The sequence below is a fragment of the Varanus komodoensis genome, unplaced genomic scaffold (assembly GCF_004798865.1).
Source record: "Varanus komodoensis strain SLA01 unplaced genomic scaffold, ASM479886v1 scaffold8, whole genome shotgun sequence".
Lineage (NCBI taxonomy): Eukaryota > Metazoa > Chordata > Lepidosauria > Squamata > Varanidae > Varanus > Varanus komodoensis.
The window spans coordinates 5,203,972-5,224,957 of NW_025336481.1; positions in this window are offsets into that span (position 1 = coordinate 5,203,972).

Consider the following 20,986-nt stretch of genomic DNA (forward strand, 5'->3'; position numbering starts at 1 on the left):
ATGGCCGTTCTTACATTCCTTTGTCCTTGGCTTTGAAGTCTGACTTGTTTAAACCATGGCTTGCTTGGCTGTCTGCACACAGAATGGTAGCTTATTGCTGGCTTGTTTGCTCTGCTGCCTGTGCTGAAAAAGGCACCTAGAAAAAGCAGCCCAAAAAATTCCTCTGAAGATGGCAAAATGGACAAACCAGAAGTATAGAAAACAAAGGGCAGTTCATTTGCTTGTCTGCAGGATGATTCATGGGGAAAGCAGCAAACCAGGGTTTGTGTAAAGCTTGGGTTAGCATTATGTGCGCATGCAGCCAGTGTCACTCTGCGTTTCAGTTGATGGGGGACAGTAGCGGGGGAAGGATGCTGGGGTTTATGATCTGCACGAGGGCTTCCTGGAAGCATCTGGGTGACCATTGTTGGAAGCAGCCTGATCCCACAACTCTGTTTTGTTCTTACGTAGTAGCTTCATTTCTTTTAAATCCAGCAATTAAGCACTTGCAAAATTTGTTTTCTCTAATACCAGTGACCTTGTTCAGACAACTGAAGTCAGAGCAGAATTATTTAATTAACACTTTCCTGATCGAATAAAGGGGCTCTTTTATCTCCAACATGCACTGTCACATGTAATAAGCCTGCAGTTAAATTATTTCATAGACACTATCCAATAACACGGGCAATATTAAAACGTGAACTTGTTAGTTGTGCGTCTAGGCCATGGTACTGGGCAGAACAAGAAATATACATGTGTTGTTGTTACCAGGAATGCTGCATTTGAATGCCTTTATATGCTTACATAAAGACAATATTTTGCCAGAAAACAAGAACAGTTAAGGCTGTTTCTTGACATTTTAATGATAGGAAGGAACAGAAATAGTGGTGGCAAGGAGTGCTTTATTTATGTTGATTCACCATTATTTTTCATCAGGGCAGTGAATCAGTACAAAGGGAAGCCTGTGTACATTTTCTCTGTCATTTGCTACAAGAGGATGGAAGGATCCACCAGAGAAATTAACCGCGGTACGAGAAGGCCAGGCATTGCGACGAGGGTAGAATTCAGTGGGACAAAGTGGTCCCTCAGGCCCTGGATGGAAGCTCTTTGTGTAACTTTGCTACCGTGGACACGTGGGTCTGTGGTAAAGAACGGTGGCGTTCATTTTCTAAAACAGCCTTCCCCAACCTTTCCCTCTGCAGATATGTTAGATCATGACTCCCATCATCCCCATGCAGTGCAGCCACCAAGATGATGGGAGTTGTCATCCAGCACAGTTGGAAGGCACCAGATCGCTTCCCAATTTATCCCGTCTCTCCGTTCATTTGCGGTAGCTTTCGAACTGAGGCATAAACCCCTCAGCAGCAGAATTGATCATTCTAGGATCCTTATTAGTTATTTTTTGATTATAAGCTTTGTGTCCTGCTGCAGAAAGCAGTCCTGAGGTGATTTAGCCCACAAATACAGTCCGGCTCTCCTTAGTGGGGGTGTTCTGGTAGGAGCTCTACCCAGTGATCTCAGAAGGTGGAGAGAGTGGATGTGTGAGGAATCTGCTTGGGAAGCGGGACTCTGGATTCTGTGTACGCGGCTCCCCGTGGGATTCCAGCCTGCTTTGTCATAGCACGAGTCCGACTTCCTGCTGAGCTTTTCAGCATGTGATGTGGAAGAAGGTTGCCAGTTGCGCAGATGGAATTCCAGAAGCCTTTGCAGATCTCCTCTTGGTTTGGCTTGCTTTCTAAGACAGGGCCGAGCATGAGAGAAAGTCCATGAACGGAAGAGGGACGGATTCTAGGGAGATTTGTTGACATTAATGGAGAGTCGCCTGATAGGGGTGCTCTCTACAGAATGGAGGTCCCAGGCCGTGAAGGGCTTTCAAGGTCCAAACTGGCACCTTGAATTCAGTTTGGAAACTTACCTGCAAATTAGTTGGAATTAGGTTGCCTCTAGATGAGTCCTGCTGGTTTCCATTGGGCATATGCACATGGTGGATTGTCCCTCGGGATGTAGTGCCACCTGTGCAGATCCGTATATACACCTGTATGTAATTCGGATGTACATTAGTGCAGAAAAATACTGGCTCGGTCCACCCTGAGGTGGTAGGCCTGTGCCTGAGATGTACTGCCACAGACAGTAGGTAGGAGGCCAGACGAGAATGTTCTTACAGTAAAAAGAAAATTGGATGTCATGAAGAAGACTTCTAGCCTCGTTTTCTTCTTGCCATGCCAATTTTCTCTGTGCCAGGACTTAACTTTCAGTTTGGAGGACATTCAGACATGTGACCCACCTGCGGTCCAAAGTGATGCACTTCATGCACAAGATCATAAGGAAAGCCATGTGGCTTCAGACCAGCCGGTCTTCCAGTCCAGCAGCCTATTCACATGGTGGCCAATCCGTGCAAGAACTAGGCGCAGAACCACCAAGGTCCTCCTCCTGGCGGATTCCAGACTGAAGCAAGGCCGAGTCTTTTTAATTCAATCTAGTCTACTCCAGTGGAAGCTTGAAGAACAGTTGCTTCAGAGCAGGAATGCAAAGTTTTATATCCACTGTCCCAAACCTGGTGCCCTCGAGACATGTCAGATCGCAGCAGGACCATGGATGCCATGATGGGAGATGCCACCAAACACATTGAGGGAAGCTGCTTGATATAATGACTTGATACTATGAGAGTAGGTGAAATGGTTGAAATAAGTAATACACTCGTGGATTCTAGGGACACAAGTGTCCGCTTTTACTGAGTCAGGCCACTGCCAATCACAGACTTCTGTCTGTGCTGATAGGAAGAGACATTTGAGGTTTACTTGGAGGTTCCATGACTTGAACCTTGGCCCTTCTGCATGTGCTGTTGCTCTGCCCTTTGTCCCTGCTCCTCAGTTTAAGAGTTGCTTGGGGGTGGGGGGGGCGGGCAAAATAACAGATATCATAGAAATTTGCAAGTGGAATATAGCAACAACACACCCATCTGGAAAACCCATCAAAACTCTGCAAGCCTCTTTTTTTCTGGGGAATAGAAAAAAATGTAAGTTGCCTTCCCCGTGTCATACTTGCAGATGCTTAGAGATCCACCTCGGTTTGACGAAATAATTTTGGCAGTGATTCTTGAGCAGCTTTGTGGATGATGGTATTAGAATATTTATTTATTAGAATGTTGGAATAGTAATAACTCTGTACTGAAACGATTCAGGGCAAGTGTTTTCTGGCAGCGAAGAGAATCAGAATAGCAACCTCATTTTCAACTCTTTCAGCAGTTTGTTAAGATTGGACTCATGGCATGAATGGCATCGTATGGCTGGAACCACAATTGTTTTCTCTGCATTGTGTTTTCCCGGGAGCATTCAGCTTTCTTCTATCCAATATATGAAGTGAGAGGAAAGGCTTGCTGGCTGATGCAATACCCTTTCTTACATTTTAGGGATTCTGGTAGATTTCCAGGCAGGGTAAAGTTTCTGCTGTGTTCTGTTTGCCCACCATGGGAGTTAGCTGAGCCCTCTGAGCTGCACGCTGTTCGCCGCACACACACACACACACACACAACAAGGTGTTCGCTCTGGGATTGTCCGTTTGACACAGACGATGGCACTTCCGCTTCTTTTCATTCGCTTTTTTGCCTTGGCTTTCTTGCACAGTCGTTCCTGTTCCAAAGAATATTTCATAATGCCTTTGGTACTGATGTACAATTTTAAGACATTTTTGTAACGTATCGAATGGGACACACTTTATCTTGTATTATAGCAATTGGAACTTTATTATTTCCCCTTGTTGAATGTGTAACTTTTACTGTAAATTTCAAAAGAAAAAAAATGAAAGAAAAATATGACTGTTTCTTTCCATTGTTTCCAATCTCTTCCTAATTAGTGAGCAATAGGGATGGTATGGGAGATCAATAACGTGGTATAGCCCATGAAAAATCACCTTTCACCTGCTTAACCCTGACTTTAAAAGACAACCAAAATAGGCATGTTTGGGCCAGACAAGACCTAACATGGCTGTGGATTTTTCCAGTTGTGCGCATGCTTGTGTGTGTGACTGAAATGCAGCCAGCTGTGATGAGTGGGGAGCGGGGAGGAATTCCCTATGGCCCATCTTGTTTCTGAGCAACACAATCACCCACCCCAGCTGCATTTTTCGCAGGAGAAAAGAGCCCCACCCTCATCGTTACCTGCCATCAAGTTGTCTCTGACTTATTGCAAGCCTGTGGATGAGGGTCTTGCAGAATGCCCTCTACTGGACAGCCCTGCTGGGCTCTCGTGAATGCAAGGTTCTGGCATCCTTTATGGAAAAGAAAAACAGTCTCTGTACTTCCTCACCTGTGGATGGGAAAGTGGAGAATTAACTCAAGTGAAAGTAAGCATTCCAGATGTTTTAAAGAGAAATTACTCCCGGATTTGCCTATTTTTTAATTATTTTTTATTTGGAAAGCAAGGAAGTACAATTTTTGTCAGACCTCCATGAGGAAGCGATTCTCACAGAGAAAGGAAAGCCACCAGGCATGACTTTTCATGTGCCCATATGCTGTTCAAGTTTTTTTGTTGAATGGATGAAATGGTCCATGTGCGCTTATTAAAGCACAAAGGACAAGCTATTCTCTGATGCGTGTGGGCTGTGGGTCTGGAGCATCTCTAGTTGTGCGCAACTTGTTTTTTTGCTGAGGGTGGCAACGTGCATTCCCTGTGTAGGTAGGCATGTCATGAGTGGAGCCGGCTGGAGCCGGGGGTCAGACTAGATGGCCCAGGATGCCCCTTCGGACTCACTCTGCTTCTATGTTTCTATGTATATTAAAAGACTGGTCTATGGGCACTGCAAAGCACAGGAGGATTTTTCTTTTGGGATGAAGAAATGCATGGGATGTTATATTTCATAAGGAATGCCACCTTTCGGGGGGAAAGCATTGGCTCTCCGTCGCAAGAACTAAGATACTGAGTGACATCAAGTTCCATGGCTGGCTGAGTCTCTGAGGACCAGTGTGGAAACGGTCCAGCGAGCGTCATTGCTAGTTGCCCTAAAGACCCAGCATTTCCTTTGAGCACTTAGGCGCCTCAGCATAGAAGCCATTTTCTGCAGGTTAATTCCTTTTTCTGATTTTAATAGAACTTGTCACTTCCATCCCCAATTCTAGTTTCCATACTTCCAATGATTGAAGTTCAGCAGAAGCATTTCCCAAATGGGTAATTGTTATCTTCCCCACAATCCCCAGTCTGTAATATAAGGGGAGTGGGGAGGGATCCAGTCTGCCTATATTTCAAATCTCTGTCTGTCCGTCCATCCTCTCTTTCTCTGTATCTTTCTTGCATTTGTGTATGCCATGCCTAGACAGATGCCAGGACAATGAGCAAGAAAAAGCAAACACACAAAAAACTACCAACAATGCACTAAAACAGAGTAACATTAAAACTGGCTGGTCAGCAACTTTCCCGAAAGAAAAAGGTTTTCTGCAGTGCTGAAAGCCTGACTCCCAGAGGCAGGAAATTCCAGAGAAATGGAGCCACCATGCTGAAGTGGACTCCGGTTGGGCCATGGGTCCATGAAGAACCACCAGAAAGTCATCCTCTGATCACCTCAGTGACCAGGCAGGCTGGTAAGGGAAAGCTGATCTCATTCTGTAGTTCAGTCTTCCCCAACCTGACGCTCTTCAGATGTGTTTGATTGCAACTCATCTCATTCCCAGTCAGCATGATGGGGATTGTCATTCGACACATCTGGTTGAGGCTAGACTGGGGAAAGCGTGTGCATTTGCATCTCCAGCCAGCCTTGGGTAAAGCACCCAGGATGAAACAGAATGAGGCCTAGGAGTGAAGTCCTCCATCCTGGGGTCCCAGTCGGGCAATCCAGGGTTCCCCAAGCAGCCACACTCCCTTCCTCTGGCCCCTCCCCTTCCCCCACCACCAAATGTTTGGAGTTTTCCCAGCTTTTGTGCAGCTTTTCCCCCATGCCAAAAACTGGAATGGTTTTAAGAGCTTCAGGGCTGGTGGCTGCATGGTAGGAACTGCAGGTCTCTTTGTGCGTGTGTGAGACTACACACCTAATCAAAGTAAGAGGATACTTTTTATTTTTGGTTCCTTCCTTGTGCTTTTGCCCCTGCCCACAGTTTGCCTGCAAGCCCTCAAGAGCTCCTCCAAAGTGAAATTCAGTTCTTGGGCTGAAAGGGTGCCTGCAGGAGAACAAATGATAAAAATCAGGGGAAGAATAAGAAGTTTGGTAAGAAGAAGAAGAAAAAAAAGGAACCTAAGGCGAACTATATTGTTGCTTTACATTTCTATACTGCTCATAGCCAAAGCTCTCTGGGTAGTTCACACCATTTAAGACACCCATCCAGATTTCAACTAGGCCCAAACTGCTTAGCTTCCAAGATAAGGCAGGATCAGGTACTTCAGGCTACACAGAAGCTTACAGTGTGCAATGGGGCACCTCTTTAGACAGGAGATTGTGTTTAGTTGCTAAGTCATGTCCGACCCATCACGACCCCATGGACAACATTCCTCCAGGCCTTCCTGTCCTCCACCATCCTCCAGAGTCCACCTAAGCTCATGCCGACTGCCCCAGTGACTCCATCCAGCCACCTCATCCTCTGCCGCCCCCTTCTCCTTTTGCCCTCAATTGTTCCCAGTATTAGGTTCTTCTCCAGGGAGTCCTTCCTTCTCATTCGGTGGCCTAAGTATTTGAGTTTCATCTTCAGTATCTGGCCTTCTAAAGAGCAGTCAGGGTTGATCTCCTCCAGGACTGACCGGTTTGATTGCCTTGCGGTCCAAGGGACTCGCAGGAGTCTCCTCCAGCACCGCAATTCAAAGGCCTCAATTCTTCAGCGCTCAGCCTTCCTTATGGTCCGGCTCTCACAGCCATACATTGCAACTGGGAAAACCATCGCCTTGACTATACGCACTTTTGTTGGCAGGGTGATGTCTCTGCTTTTTAGTATGCTGTCTAGATTTGCCATAGCTTTCCTCCCCAGGAGCAAGCGTCTTTTAATTTCTTGGCTGCAGTCTCCGTCTGTGGTGATCCTGGAGCCCAGGAAAATAAAATCTGTCACTAGCTCCATTTCTTCCCCATCTATTTCCAGGAAGTGAGAGGACCGGATGCCATGATCTTAGTTTTCTTAAAGACAGGCAATTGCAATTGCAGAAACAGTGATATCATAACAATAGAGCATTTTAGAATTTCCACTGAAGGCTCACAGAGCAGCAATCTTTCACAGTCAGTGCGCGCCTAAGGTAAGGAAAGGAAAGGAAAGATTAGCAAGACATGTTGCTTCCCAGCAGGGGGCAGCAAAGTTACCTTGTCAGCCTAGAAGCAAAGCATGGATCCTAACATGGACCCAAACTCTAAATCAAAACAAATTCCCTTTCCTGAATTGGAACAAACCTGACCTCCAAAATGCATTTTATCAAATCAGGTTACTCATTTAAGGATATTAGAAGTTTTCAACCAAGAACATCTGTTGCCATGTGGCATGCTCACTGAATGGAGAATACCAGATTGCATTGGAAGAAGCACATCAAATGCACATGCCCGAACAGTATAGCGCAACACTGCAAATCAATCAAGTCCTTTGGACTTATTTTTGGTTCTGTATGATTCATATCCCAGAGGATACGAGGAATGAGCCTGGAGGAATGTTGTCCATGGGGTTGCGTTGGGTCGGACACAACTTCGCGACTAACAACAACAACGAGCATGATTCATAGTGCTTGCTTCTGATAGGTTTGCTGATGGATTTGTGGTCTTAAAATGGATGGTTTGAAAAAAAAAATCGTGTTGCATGAACCAAATGTTCTTTTTTTCCCTTCCCCCCATTTTTTATTTCTTTTAGACAAAAAAGAACATAAATACAATACATCACAACTATAATAATATAGCATAACAAAAATGCTATTATTGTGAGCCGCCCCGAGACTTTGGTGAATGGGGCAGCATAGAAGCTTCCTAAATAAATAAATAAAGCACAATAATAAAAAGAAAATAATAAAGTGCCCCCACCACTCCGGAGACCAATGCTACCACCATTCACGTACTATAACAATTAATAATATATGATATGCTTCCATTATTTCCGTATCCCCTCCAGAACCAAATGTTCTGCGGTGCAGTCCACCTTGAGTTGCAGAATGACTAGAACTAAAACCGTAATGAAACAACCAACAGTGAGAGTACCAATAACCCAGAAGTGGAGTAGGCAGGGCGGGAGGCTGAGTTAGTCCCCTCCTTCCTCAAAGGGCCCACTGGCATTATAGCTTGCCCAGCCAAGAGTGTGCCAATCCCAGATCAGAGCCAATTAATTTACTGGAAGCAGATGTGTCTGCTTTTCTGTATCTTTGTGGCCAGGAAAGCATTTAGAAATGCATTTAGTTCACATTTTCATTTGTGGACTGACCTCATTTCACACTTTTGAATCTCTAAGCAAACCTAGAAATAACTGAGTTATCTTTTGCAATGTGCTTCTTTGCAACAGAGCTTTCTAATCCAGAAAGGCAGCCAAAAATGCTTGTATTAGGAAAACCAAGTTCAAAATGCATTATATTAGGAGAATAGCTATCAAGAATGTGTTTATTAGGCAGATATGCATACAGCATTGGGAGAAATGCGCACAAAGATGCTCATGTATTTTGATGTGAGCTCTAAAAACAGTCTGGCAGAGTTTGGGATGAACCAGAATTCAGACTGGACAAAGTCTCAAAGTTTAAGATGAATCAAACTTATGAGTGGAAAAAAGAGAAAGAAGTTAACTGACCAGAGAGCTTCGGCTGTTGGGTGGCATAGAAAATTAATAATCCAAATCCTAAAGTTAATCACAGAAATTAAAATTGATTGATTAATCCATCACTAGCAATTGCACAACATTTGGGGACCTTGCAGCTGACATGGACCAGACCTGAGTACCACCATGAGACAGATCCCTCCACCCCCACCCCTGCACCCCTTTTCTGAGGTTGTGGTGCTCATTTTGCACTGGCTGCAAGGAGCAGGGAGGGTGTTCCAAGTGCAGAATCCCAGCTCTGATCTTGGAGTGAGCTTCCAAGGTCCCTTGACACTGCCTGGTCACCACGAAATAACTCCCGTTTGTGCATGGAAGACCCGCATGCAACAATTTACACACAGCATCAAATCCTCTCCTGCATGTAGCAAAATGCGGACATCTAAAACATCCCTGAATTCATTTCCTGCTGAAGGAAACATCTGATGTGTGTTTCCCATTGTTCTGTTCTGTGTCCATAATTATCAATCTTTGCTTTCTTTTAACTAATCAGAGCTTTCTGCAAAAGCATAAATTCAAGCGAGGGAGAAAATGACTGCCACAGTGGGAATGTACAGCCCTGACAGATGGGAAGCTCCCGTGGCACAAATAAAGCCGTTGTGTCCATGCCCTCCTCCGCAAACCACAGCAGGCTGGGCTTGCTCTTTGCCTCTGTCCTTGAAACATCCTTGCGGTAAAATAGGAATATTTCAACGCGAGGAAGGAACAGAGGTTGTCCAGAGTACTGTGCATTTCTGCATGCTGTGCTTTAAGCAGGGCCAGTCATCCCAAGAAGCAGGGTCATTTGGGGGTAGTATGGGAAGGGGGGGGTAAATTGTACCACTCCCCCTGCCTCCCAGGATGGCCTGCTGCCATTTCACTGCCCCCTGCCCTGGGTAGAAATGCTCTCCTGCTGCGGCATTTGCTCCCGATTCCCTGGGTGCATTTCCTTCCTTTTCTGCCCTGCTGCCAACATGGAAGTGGCGACTGCGAGGAGAAGGGGGGGCGAGATGCACTGAGATCGCGTGTTCCCTCCTGGGCTTGCCCCACAGCTGGCTTAAAGGAGGATGCAGACTCATTATGGGGGATTTAGAAGAGGCGCAGCAGACAAGAGGAGGCTGAAGGGAAGGGGGACACCTGAATGCCCCCCGCACCTGGCCAGGACTCGTCCCAGAAGACAGGGCTAGCCCTGGGGGCTGGGGTTCCAGGGCAGGAGATTTTGGCTGAGCAGCAGGAGAAAGATGTTCGTCGTGCGAGTGGCTCACAGTGGAACCACTGAAGGCTGGTGGGCGGGCTCTCCCTTGGTGGGGGTATTCAAGAGCGGCTGCACAGCCCTCCTTTGGGACATCCACGCTCTGCATTTCTTGCATCAAGGCAGTGGTTGGACTAGCTGGCTTGCAAGGTGGCCTCTCACACTATGATTCCATCAAGGCTTTCAGTGTGGAGCCGCTGCTATAACAATGATTGTATTGCATTATCGCTATACCCCACCATTCTTCTTGCAAGCCACCCGAGGCATTTACAAGGTCCTCCTCCTCTCCATTTTATCCTCACAACAGCAACCCTGTGAGGTAGGTCAGGCCAAGAGTCCACGACTAGTCAACTAGCTGCTGCAGAAGCTCCTTAGGGAAATACCATCGGGTGGCAATCCTGCAGGCGTTTGGGCCCTGGGCCCCCATTAGTCAAGGTGTGTTCTATGAAGAAAGAAGTCTTCCTTCTAGACTACCTATTTAGAGGCCCCAGGTTGCTCACCCCGCCCTGAGACAAACCGCCCACCCCGTGTGGTGACATGGATCATCCTGGGCAGAAATGTTCTAAATGAATTGCATCTGAGCAGGTGTCCTACCTGCGATGGTGCGTGAGAGCGAGAGCGAGAGCGAGAGCGAGAGCGAGAGGATATCAGCAGAGTTATTTCAAATAGCAAGAACACATTCCTGGGAATGCCCTCTAGATGGTGGTGTGGACGCACCAGAGTCAGACTTCTGTTTCCTTCTGTTGTGTTGCATTTCATCCGTATTTCTCTGGAGCTGGTAGCACAAAGAGAGCCAACTGATTAAGCAAATGCTTTATGTGTGTGCTTATTTCTGCATCATACATCAAGCCATCAACCAAAGTGCCAGTGATGAATGGACTCCATTCTTGGGATTTCCCTCTAGGCTGTCTGATAGCATCAATAGACACAGCATTCAAGGAGGAGGAATTGCCACCTGAATGCCAATTAAAGAGACAAATCATTCTCTGTTCTCTCCCTCTTTTGAAAAACAAAACAGGACAACAGCAGTAATAACAGCACCTGGGACCGAAGAATCTGGGGAGACATTAGCTAGGAACTGCCGCTGATGCCTTCAGCTTGTTTTCTGGACAAGCCAAAGGGAATCCCATGGGAGCTACTGCTTTAAGAATTAGCAGGCACACTGCGATGAGATCATGAGGGCAGGATTACTCTAAAAAGCTCTAGCTTCAGGTCCCTTTCCACAGTGGCAGAAAGCTAATTTGAGCCAGCTGTGAGGATGTGTCCCAGAGCACTGAGGCTGATACCAGAGCTCAGTCATGGACTGGGCAAATGGCTTTGGAGCATATGCAGAGCACCTGTTCATTATAATTTACTTGTGATTCGAGAGCAGAGATCCCAGGACTGACTCGGACTCTAGTGTCTCTCAACCTGCTATGGGTCCCCTCTCCTCTGCCCAGCTCTCTCCTGGCCAATTTGTCCAGCTCTCTCCATGCTCCAAGGACTCTCTCCATGCTCTTAAATCTATACTGGGCTTCCTGTTTGCCCCAGATTCAGAGAAACCTCCTTGGCCTTCTTCATTGCTGTTCCTTCTGTCTGGAACACCTGTGTGATGCTACCTTTCCTAATTTGGGGAAGGGCCAGAAGCAGTGCTGGAGGGTCCCAGCATTGCAAAGGCTTTCAGATTTGATTTGTGGCATCGCTATAGAGGGCTGGGGGTACCTCTGCCTGAGACCCTGGAGAGCTGTACCACTTAGTATAGACCAGTGGTTCTCGGCTTTTCCTTCAGCACAGATCCCTTTAAATACCTTTTGTGGCCACGAACCACCAAGACTCAACTCAAGATTTAAAGCATCAGACTGCATCAATTTTTTTTCAATTTTCTCATGAATTATAATTATAATTATTTCAAATAATTATTTCAAATTTCTCAAGGGCCTTCAGATTTGGAGAGAAGGGGAAATAATTAATCTGTTAATACACACACTCCTATTATAATATCTTTATTACAATGATTCCATACAAATTTCAAATAATGGTATCCACACTCTTTTCACTCAAGTGGCCCATTTTATGGTATTTTGACAGGCTAATTCCAAATCTGATGTCAATTTTTACATTGCCTCTGCTTTTAATTGAGGCAGTAGGTTAAACAAGCCAAGTTTCACAAAACAAGCATGGAAAATTAAGATTTTGTTCCATTTCCCATTCCCTCTTGCATTCATTCATTCATTCATTCATTCATTCATTCATTCATTCATTCATTCATTCCCTCACTCACTGATTCAGATTTAACTTTGAAAAAACCGTAACGTTTCTTCAAGCCTTTGTGGTCCCCCGTGATGACATTAGGCCCCCCCGGCCCCCGCCGGAGCCTGTGGACCACAGGCTGAGAACCACTGGTATGGACAATACGGCGCTCAGGTCTGCCTCTGCACACGCTGTGTAGCAGCTCCCTGGAATCCCAGTTCCCGAACAGCTCAGCTTTTCCATGGAAAACACGGCACAGCCCGGGCTGCAATCCAGCCGAAGCATGTTCAACCAAAGCAACTTCCTCCTCTGCTTCTCCTTGTCTCCCTTTCCGCTCTTTCCCTTGTGCAAAAGATTAGATTGCAAGTTCCTTGGGGCAGGGACCTGTCTTCTTGTAATCCGTAATGCACCAGGTGTGTTAGTGGTACTTCTAGATACAAAAGGGGTGGCTGGGTGGAACTGCGATGTTCTGGTCCCAAGAAAGACAGGCTGAGGTCACTCTATTCACCGGGTTTCCCTCTTGGTGCACTCAGAAACCCTTTTCCTGAGACCGCCAGATTGCCGAAGTTGGACAGGTCAAAAAGGGGTCATGGTGGCATGGTTACACAGGATCCAAACTCCTGTTGGGGATGATGGGAGTTGTACTCCTATGCATCTTGGCAGCACCGGGCTTGGGAAGGCCAATTTGCAGAATGCCTCGCTACAAAAAGGATTGGTGAGCGGCTGTTCACTCAGGATGGGCAAAGAATCTGAAAGGAGGGTGAATTCCAGTGGATTTTATGATTCGGTTTACAGCGGCTCACAATGGTGCCGATTTGAGCTCGCATGGACTGCCAGCTCCAAGATGGGCTGCATTTTGTGCATCAAACAAACTTGCCAAAATAGCGTGCGTACACTCAGCTGCTTTTCTTAGATTGGCTAATTTTACACAAATCATGCTACATCCACATGCTTTTGGGGTGCCTATTGGTGCAAAACGCAGAAATCATGGTGTTTGCTGTGATTTCTGCTTAGTGCAATTTCCCTTAGCATTTTAAAAAGTGCACAAGCCATGGTCTGTTTTGGAAACAGAAGGCCACAGAAATTCCCAACCTCCAAGTCTCAGATGGGAAACTGGCAGGAACTGTATTGAGTCCAGTGAACTGAACGGCACAGCATCAAAATAACACAGGACTGGGGAAAGACGTGGAGAATCGGGGTCAGCCCAATTGGGGTGGCTACATTTATTATCCCTTTTACACACAGTACTCCTCCAAGCACCAGATGCTGGGGATAAAAGGAGAATCGACAGCACTTTCATGCTGAACTTGGATTTCAGGGGTATCCTGCTGCCCCCTGATGAAGACAGTATACAGGGCCAGTGTCTGATGGTATAAGAGGGTTCTTACACTGCCAGCCACCAATCAGTTTCTGAGCAAAATTCAAGCTCCCAGTTACGATGCATATACCTTGGCTCCAGGCTACCTGAAAGTATGGGCCTTTTCCCATACTAGTGTTCCTAGTCCTTAAGATCTGGAGATGCCTGTCTTTTGAGACTTCCAGCATCAGATACACATTTTGCAATAATCCACCAATTTGGTGTGATGGTTAAGAGCACAGGACTGGGACTCAGGAGATCCGGGTTCAAGTCCCCACTCAGCTGTGGAGCTCGCTGGGTGACTTTGGGCCAGTCACAAGCTCACTGCACAACCTACCTCACAGGGCTGTTGTTGTGAGGATGAGATTTGGAGGAGAAGAATTATGTAAGCCACCCTGGGCTCCTTGAAAAAAGTCAGGATAGAAATAAATAAATAATCAGAGAGAGGTCCTTTCTGGTGGCTCCTCCCAGGCTGAGGAAGTGCTTTCAAGGGAGACTGGTTTGCAAATACACCTTTATTCAAGAAGGACTTTGGTCTGGAAGTGGGTTGGGTACTATTTTATTTAATTCAAATGTGTTTTATTGTTTTAATTTATTTTAAATGTTTTCCCCTCATGTTCCTTGAATGCCACATTTCTGGTAGAAAGATGAGGTAGGAAACAAACAAATAACTACACAAAGAAATAAATATGGAGTCCCATGAACTGACCTGCAGTGGGGAGTGGCAAGCATTCTGTATGTTCTCAGAGGCACACTTTTCTTTCTTATCATCAGGGTGAAAATATACACAGTGGAGGCCATGGCTCCGAACAAACTCATTGCTGTGCAGGCAGAGGGAAGAAAATCAATTTTTTAAAAAGTATCTCTGTCCAACTACAGCTTCCACACCCGGGCCGGCACTGCTGCCCACAACCTCAAGCCAGCCGTGGCCTTGGGATTTCTGCAAAGTAATCCTTCCACGGAACCAGCCTGACCTCTTTCCCTTCACGTCAAGGGCAAGTGAGTGGGAAGCAGAAAACACCACTTGGCTCTTATCTGATCATTTATTTATTGGTCACGCTGTATTATTTAAAACTTCATTCTGAACCGTGCTCTGCTCATTTAAGATACAAATGCTGCTTGGAAAAGAGCAGAATGCTCTCAGGCTCCTAAACATTTGGGATGTTTTTGTTGAGGTAATCCATTTCAGTTTTATTGAAAAAAGGAAGGAAGGAAGGAATTACTGTCTGGAGAAAAAACTCCCAATCTGTCTGCCTGTCCCCAGCCTTTCCCTGCATCGAACTATGATCTCCTCCACGAGTTGGATGACAAGGCTCACTCTCCCCAGCTAACATGGTCATTAGCTATGTTGACTGGGGATGGTGGGAGCTATTCAAGGGATCCAAAGGGGATCTGGTTGGGGATGACTGGGGATGACTGGCCTATATGCTCAGGGCATAGTGTATCCTCAGTAGGGGGCCAGGGTGGTGTAGTGGTTAAGAGCACAGGTTTGGGACTCAGGAGATCTGGTTTCTAGTCCCCGCTCAGCCAGTCACAGACTCTCAGCCCAAACTGCCTCACAGAGGATGCTATTGTTACTTTGCAGAAAGGGCAGCAAACAAATGCACCAAATTCCTCTTCACAGACTGTACTGACTATTTTTGGTCTTATTGTAAATCGTATATTTGTGTTTGATTTGAATTTGTTCTGTTCATATTATTTTATCCGTACTGATTTTGTATTTTCGCCTTATTATTAGCTGCCCAGAGGGACTATGGGCTATGGGGTGGCAGACAAATGTCATCAATCATCAATCAATCAATCGATCAATCACTAGCCAATCCATCCTGGTTGTAGAAAAATAATTTTCTAGGGGGAAAGACCCTCATTCCTACATGGCCACACTCTCGAATTCTTGTTCAGAAAATGAGCCACGGCTTCATTGTTTTCGAGGCCATGTGTGTTGGCGGACTGTTCCAGGGCAGGGTGTGCATGCAATTTAATGCCCTCCATACATTTTGGCCTTGCTTGCTAGTTGCGAAGTCGTGTCCGACCCATCGCAACCCCATGGACAACACTCCTCCAGGCCCTCCTGTCCTCCACCATCCCCCGGAGTCCACCCAAGCCCACACCCACTGCCCCAGTGACCCCATCCAGCCCCCTCATCCTCTGCCGCCCCCTCCTTCTTTTGCCATCTATTGTTCCCAGCATCAGGCTCTTCTCCAGGGAGTCCTTCCTTCTCTTTAGGTGGCCAAAGTATCTGAGTTTCATCTTCAGTATTTGGTCTACAGCAGCCACAAGCCTGAGGCTGCATAGGGATGATGGAAATTGTAGTCCAATATATAGAGAGGGCACCAAGTGTGTGTACCAGCCACCTCTGAAGTGTCACGGGTGCTTGGATCCCTGCGGCCGGAAGCCGGCTTGGGAGGGCTGCATGCCTGCTTTTAAGACCCCTGCAAGCACTCAGCATCCCCCCCCCCCCCCCCCCCCCCCCGCAAGCATCCCAGGAAGCAGAGATGAATAATGCAGCTGGTCTATCAATCCCCTGGCCTTTCTTGCCTGGGGAAGCAGACCACAGACTGACCAAGAATCCAATCTGCTTCTATGCTGGGGGCTGATGGGGGTGGTAGTTCAACAGTTTGGAGGAAGGTGGTAAAACTCCCTGTTTTTCCTCTTTCATTTCGCTGGAGTGCTTGGCTTGCTGCATTTTCCGGGTTGCCCCCCCCCCCTCAATTCCCCACCACTTTCCTACTTGTTAAAGCAATCCAACAAACCCAGCATATTCCAAGGACTCTCTTCTCTAAATGCTTGCCTGGAAGTAAGCCTCATCAAATTAAATGGGGCTTACTTCTGAGTGGACCAGGCATTCATAGGATTACACCATTGGTGGCTTATCCCTCGCACTGGAACAATTTTCCCCCTGGAGAGTCTCCATTACCAGAGCCTGACAGTAGTGCAATTCTATTAATGTTTATTCAGAAATACATCCAATTAAAATTGGGCCAGCTTGCTAAAGGACTACCCTGAGCCTCTTTACAAAGGCTTGCAAGATTTTTGTATCTGAGATGGCATGGCTAAGCGCTTAATAGGGATCACACATTAAGCTTATTTTGGGTGTGATTTGCATTTGGACAACCAATTGTGCTCCTTCCCCAGGATGATCACTTTTTTGCCATGTCAACACTCACGGCTCAGTAGTTCTGCTTCACCTGAAATGGAATCTCCCTTTACTTGCTACTAATTTTGTTACTGATTGAGTTTTAAGCCTATTTCCAACCCTCTGGGTTCCCTCTGGGTTTTACTCACCTCATTTTTAGAAGGAAAGACAACACTCTTTGGTCTTTCCAGTTCCTGGCCCTTTCTCCCATCAAAAGTTTACTTTTATTGCTATATTTAAAGCTGCAGTTGAAATGGTTCCTTTCCTTAGATTAGCAGCTTCAATATTAATCTCTTAAAATTATATTTTTAGGCTGTTGTTTTTGCTGCTGGTTTTAAAATTATTTTTGTTGTGTTTTATTATTATTATTTATTATTTATTCTTCTGTGCATTATCCTGAGAGCTTCTGCTCCAAGGCTACTCATAAGTTGAATAAATTCTTCCTATTATTCTTTAAAAAACCCACAAAAACCCACATGCATTTTTTACAAGTCCTTTCACTGGGCCTTAACTGTGTCCTTTGCAGTGTCACCAAGCAGGGCTTCCTTCCCCAGCCAGTTGGTTATCTGGGCTGTGAGTAATTTTTGCTGCTTCAAGTCTCAGAATTGCTATAATTCAGTGTGGAACTGAACTGCTTGTGACTGAGTTTCAGAGAAGTCCTGCCAGCAGTGAGTAGAGCAGACAGCCAAATGCCAACCCCAGCGTATTTGGTAACTTTTCAAAACTTATCAACATTTACAAATATATTTTTGCTTGCAAAAATACTTTTACTTCTAGCTCTTCCTGCCAGTAATGGAGCCTTAGGGGGAGGCTTTTCAGCCATATAGAATCTGAAAAGAAAAGAAAATATGCAGAACTACCCAGCAGTTGGAGGAAAGGGGCTGAGCCAGGAAATGGGTCTTGGTCTTCTGGGACACACAATGGGACAGACTGAGGTGCCAGGTGGACCACAGTCCAACACCCCTTAATTTGTGGGAAGGGTGCGGTGTGGGGAGATGGCTCCCTTGGGTGCTCCAGTCCAGTGGTTTTCGACTGGTGCCAGTTCACCGGAGATGTCCTGCCAGTCCGTTGGGGGGCAGCATCCTGCTTGCCGAAGACCAGTGCAGGGGCTGGCTGTGCCCCACCACATCTTCCTCGGTTGGCATCATGCTAGTGGGGTGCGTGACAGTGCCTCTGGGGGATGGGGGGGGGACGAGGAGGGGAGAGACAGCTTGGTGGGGGTTGGCTGGGAGCCACACTGCAACAATTTCAGTATTTTGTTCTTTCATTGGCATTTCATTGCTCAGTTTCTGGCTGGTTTGGAGAATTTTTTGGCATTGTGTTTGAAATCTTATACACATACAACTGTATTATGTGTGTGGTGCTGTTTATTTCTGCCTCAGGGGTCTCCAAGGAGGTTTTCCTGTTTTTGCCAGTCCCCAACTGTAGAAGGGTTTGAAATCACTGATCTAGTCTAGATCACAATGGAACTGTCGGGGGAGCTGCCCATGGTGCTGAATAGATGTTGAAGATGGGGCTCAGCACCCTGTTAAAGCTCACATTAAAACCTGGGGTGGATTCACTGATCCGCTCTCATTAGAGGCATCGGCATCCATTGGAAGGTGTGGATGCTGGAGCAACTCATGAATATTAGCGGTACTCCTTTTCAAAATGAATCAGGCCTGAGCATCCCATGAGACTAATTGTCATATTACTACTACCAGAACTATTATTACAATGATGTTCCATTTACAGCCCACCCCTTTTCCTTGCAAGCAGCTCAAGGTAGCTTACCTAGTCTTCCTCCACCTCTCCATGTTATCTTCACAACAACCCTGTGAGGTAGGCTAGGCTGAGAGTCTATGAATGGCCCAAAGTCTCCCAGTGAGCTTTATGGCCAAGCGGGGACTAAAACCGGGACCTCCCAAGTCCCACTATACCACAGGGAGGAGGAAAGCACAGCCCAACAGGTGATGTTGTAGTAGAACACCCCTCACTATCAGCAACACTGGCTAGGCTTGATGGGAGTTGTAGTCCATGAACAGATGGCCCTCCAGATGTTGGTGGACTACATCCCACCCATTGATTGACCTACTCTATAGACATTTCAGATGAATATTGGCATATTTATTAGCAAGTACTATTGATGTCATTGCTGGTAATCATGTCTAGGAGGCCAGAGTAAGAAGAGAGCTCCACAATTGTTTCTCACTTGATTTTTAAAAGGAGAAATTTAGCTGCTGGGCCCCCAATGTGGCTGCAGTGGGTGTCAAGGAAGGACGGGCTGTTGGTGGAAGGATGGGATAGGTGACTTGAATGGGGATATTTACACAGAAGGTAGTAGAAATATTTTAATAAATAATAATAAATCCTGCCACATCTGGATCCAGGCCCTTGAGCTGCTGGAAAGACTGACAGGAGATCCGATCATGTCCCTCTGGCTGCTTTGCCTTCTTGCTCGGCTGGGGGCAAATGGGATTTCAGCTTTGAACTGATGGAATTGTAGTTAATCCATCTTCATGGAGAATACTGTTTCTGAGGTGGGATCTCTGAGACGGCACAGTTGGTGCTTTTGCCTCCAGGCAGGGGGTAGCACACTTCTGTAATCAGGATGTTTCATTTCTATTTGTCTCATTAGTGGAACATGTTGTCAGTGAAAGACTGTTCTAATCCAAGCGAGGCTGTCATGCTGCTTTCTCATTTTGGCCTTTCTCATGGGGAGGAAGAAAAGGTGCAGACCGGCTTTCCCCATTGTGGACTTCTCCAGATGTGTCCGAGGGCAACAATCTCATTCTCCGCCAACCTGATGGGAGTTGGCAGCCTGATGCACCTGGAAGCTACCAAGTTAAGGAAGGCTGCTGAGGACAAACCTGCAGCCCACCGCTCACCATTTTGCATGACTGGAGGCATCGGTCCCCCTGTCTGCTGGGGTCCTGTAGTTTATAAGCCCCTCTACTGTGCTTCCTAAATACCACCTGCAAATGGACAGCCTGGCGTTCGTGTTGTTAAAGCTTCACTTTTCAGTCCAAATTCTGAGCAAAATGAAAGTTAAGACTCACGTCATCTCCTGGCAGTTCTCGCTTTCTTAAAAAAGAACCAGAAACTCTTCAAAGACAAGTCTTCCTGGGTCACCACCCCATTTGCTGGTGGTCCCCTGCTCCTTCTGGCCCACAAGGAGTGTGCAAGGTCAGCATCAAAGCAGAGAACAAATATTTGTGATTCCATCCTCATGAACAGGATTGTTTCAAAGCTCTTGTTATTATTATTTTTAAAGGTCACTCTTCTGAAGGAATCACGTGAAACTTCTGCCCTTTTATTTCAAAGACCTGTGCTGGCTTTTGGGGGTAGTGGGAGGGGGTTGCTTTGGTTTTGCTACTAGCAGAAGAGGGAGCACTGCAGAGTGAGCAGACATTGGCTGAAAAGAAATGAAGTGCCAGATGTCTGCCAGGACATTGGGTTTGCCAGCTCTAAGGGCCCAGGGAGCAAATGTGGGCAACAGAAAACAGCTTTTTGCTTTTTAAGGATGCTGTATCTAAAGACGTGTGGGAATTCAGGTGGCCCAATGTTCTTGAGGCAGCTTTCCCCGGTCCTGAAATGTCTCCTTGACCCTTTACACTCTCCAGAGTTTTAGTTTGCACTCTTTATTTCTGGTCTCTGTTTCTGTTTCCATTTGGTTTCCCTTCTACTGATCTCCATTTCATCAGACCAGAAGCAGGTGCTGCTCCAAATGGACCTAGCCCAGGTTCTGGAGCATCAGGCAAAGCCCAGATGTGTCAGAGGGGAGTACCTACACCAAACCAAGCTAGGGTCCAATTCTGGATTGGCCAACCAGGAAAAGGGGGCCAGCGGTTTCGGCGCTCCAAGGATGGCATTGCTCTCATCAAAGGGCACGCCCTGAGGCAGGGAAGAGCAAGAGAGAATTCCACTGGGTTCACTTTTGATAGGAATTTACCAAAGTTCTTATTTTTCTTCATAAAGAAGAAAAGCAATTCAGATCATGGCAGCTGCCTATGCAGATGTCTAGACAAGCCTCAGAAGGGGAAAAGGGGGTGTTCCTAGGGGTGGGAACGGGCCTGAATGCTTCCCAGAATCCTACCTGCATTCCAGACGTCCTCTTTCTCCCCTCCATGGTGCTTTTTGTAGATGGTTGAAAATCGTCACCTAATAAAATCAGGGTGCAGGTCAGGGTGATAGTCGCTGCTTTTCATCCTTAGCACAGGGTGCATGTGAGCCGCTGAGTCCAGAGGGCATTGACGATGGAGGCAATAAGACTGTTCTCTAGAGGGACAAAAGAACTGGAGTTGCATCTGCCTGCATGTAGCATTAAAGACC